This window comes from Epinephelus moara, chromosome 14, assembly GCF_006386435.1.
Source record: "Epinephelus moara isolate mb chromosome 14, YSFRI_EMoa_1.0, whole genome shotgun sequence".
Taxonomy (NCBI): Eukaryota; Metazoa; Chordata; class Actinopteri; order Perciformes; family Serranidae; genus Epinephelus; species Epinephelus moara.
The window spans coordinates 2,362,013-2,364,743 of NC_065519.1; the positions used below are offsets into that span (position 1 = coordinate 2,362,013).

At 37.7% G+C, this 2,731-nt stretch overlaps 1 protein-coding gene across 1 annotated transcript in view; it reads right to left on the reverse strand.

Moving 5' to 3' along the window:
• The window catches only part of nat8 (N-acetyltransferase 8), a 6,713-nt gene extending 4,715 nt beyond the window's left edge, over nt 1–1,998 (reverse strand). Inside the window, exon 1 of the mRNA XM_050062164.1 lies at nt 1,856–1,998. The gene's annotated coding sequence lies outside the window, so the exon portion shown is untranslated. The remainder of the gene's footprint in view (nt 1–1,855) is intronic.
• Between the last annotated feature and the right edge of the window lie 733 nt (nt 1,999–2,731).

A 2,731-nucleotide genomic window follows, 5' to 3' on the forward strand; every position in this document is an offset into this window, starting at 1 on the left:
GAGCACGTTTTAAAATACATTTATTTTATCAATTAGTTATTAACTTTTACTATTTTTAGCAACTTGCCCGATCGGGCAAGTGAGTTGTTAGTTTACATGCCCGACCTTAAGTTTTACTTGCCCCGGGCAATCGGGCAATCCTTATTGTTGAGCCCTGGAGTTGATGTAAATGATTGTGTTAGATGGGCATATGATATCGCGTCACATCGATCGCAGGCTCCTGAATCGAATCGATTCAGAATCGTATCGTGACAGTCTGTGATATCGGCAAACATCGTATCGTCATCCAAACAAATATAATAATATAATATAATATCGTATCGTGATGAAGCTGGTGATTTACACCCCTAATAGCTAGTAGTGACAATTCATCAAAATCATTTATTCTACATCAAACATTTTACCAAAAATAAAAAACTGACCAGCATGCGCGACATGAGTGAAAAACTGAGACTTTTTCCAACTCCAGGATTTCATCTTCAACTTTAAACTTTCAAATTTTCAGAAGGTAAGTTTTAAATATCTAATAACTCATTTATTAGATATTCCTCCCATCTCTGCTGTAAATATTTTCAAATATGTATTTTTGTTTATCAATCCATTCACAAGTTACTTCCAATCTGTTTCCATTCTGTATTTTAGTTCAATTCCCAAATTCATCACTTCAACACAAGGTCAGCAAATAATCTTCATCCTACCCTTTTCAGGTCTACTTTCTCTCAGTTCTCAATTAGATTCAGAGGTCCCCACTTTTGGAACATGTTACCAGTCCACATTAGAACCTGCACACGTATAAACCCTTTCAAGAAGCAAATAACCCATTTTTTATTGGCCCAGTTGAGCAATGCATAACCACCTGCTTCCACTACATCACTACATACTTTGAGATTATTTTCTTAACTGTTTTATGATGTTTTTTTTTACATTATTGTACATATTATTTTTATGTTGAATGTTTGACCACTTGACAAGCCCTTAGGGGTTTTTATTTGGTTCCTCCTGCACATTTGTGATATGTTGTATCTATTCTATATATTGTATGTCTTTCTTGTTCTACTCTTTCATCTTGCTGTTTTATATTTTTTTCTCTCATGTGCTAATAAATAAATCAAATGGTGGAGGGAGGGTCATGGATTTTCCACGCAAAAGTATTTGTAGCTTCAGGGAGGGTCAAGAAGGAGAAGAAGTCACATCCCAGCCACCCTCCTCCTAGGATAAGTAATGAACAGTCCCTTAGCCAAATCAAAAACATAAATCCCTCCCCAGAGTTTCAGAAATACCTGACAACATGTCTCACCCTTTTTTGGCACCACTCCCTCATAAATAACGAACAGTCCCTAATATTCAAACAGTTTTAAAATGGAGTCAAGACAATAAAACATTATTTCACTATAAATGACTCAGTGATACTGTTGATGCTTCCTTTAAATCCTGCACATGACTTTATAAATGTTTGGCTTTTACCCATATTAAAGTATGACATCCGCCCTTCAACTCCATTTAACGAAATCAGTAATCGATCAAAACTAATAATAATCATGGCGTAAATTAGGTGATAAAAACAATGACACTCAAACGCCACATGAGTTAGTTTTAACCGGAATATCTTAGTAATGCTAACTTTGCTAGCCGTTAATAACACGTCAGTGCGTTACGTTAGACCTTCGACATTTAACAAACTGAGTATTAAAATCATGAACTCCGTCTGTCCTTTGAGAAAACGGTCAAAGGCCATAAGACTTTAATTCCTCTGATTAGCTAACAGCAGCTAGCATCATCGTTAGCCTCACGGAGCCTCACGGGTCTGATTTAATTTAATCTGTAGGAATAAATACAGTAAATAAACATGACTTACGTGGTTTAAATTAAAGCCTGTAAGCAGCAGAGGTCTGAATGTGATGAGAGCAGCAAAGTTTCCAGAAGTCAGAGACGTCTCTTTTCATCTGTCTTTACTTCCTCATCTGGGATGTGCTGCGTTCAGGGAGTAAGGTTAGAATGGGAAATTTAACGGACCGATCATTCCAGTATGGGATTATGGTTGGATTAAACTGCGTCCATTTTGCCGCAGCATTGTTGAACTTCCGTCACTCACAAAGATAGACCCCCGATAACTGGGCTGAAGTGTTTATCCGACTTGGCCTGCTCCTAATTTTACTATACATATAGATAATTACGAGCTCTACGGTGTCACGTCAATGCATCCTGCATCACTTCCTGTTTACAGCAGACTGGTTGCCATTGTCCTTTGAAGAAGTTATAAAATGGAAATAAATCACCAAATCAAACACTACACATCCCACTTTTTGAATTTTATTTTATTTTATTTATTCTTTATTTCTATCTCATAGATTTTCTACATTCACCAAATGTTTTGTCTCGTGATCTTTTAAAACAAACCAATGTCTACTTGCAACCCCTCATCACCAGTGATAGGGGAGACTGGGGCCTTTCTCCCAGTTACTCAGATACTACACTCACTAGCCACTTTATAAGTTACACCTGTACAACCTGCTGAAGTTCAAACGGAGCATCAGAATGATGAAGAAAGGTGCTTGAAGTGACTTTGAACGTGGCATGGTTGTTGGTGCCAGACGGGCTGCTCTGAGTATTTACTGGGATTTTCAGCACAACCATCTCTAGGGTTTACAGAGGATGGTCCCAAAAAGAGAAAATATCCAGTGAGCCAAAATGCCTTGTTGATGCCAGAGGTCAGAGGAGAATGGCCAGACTG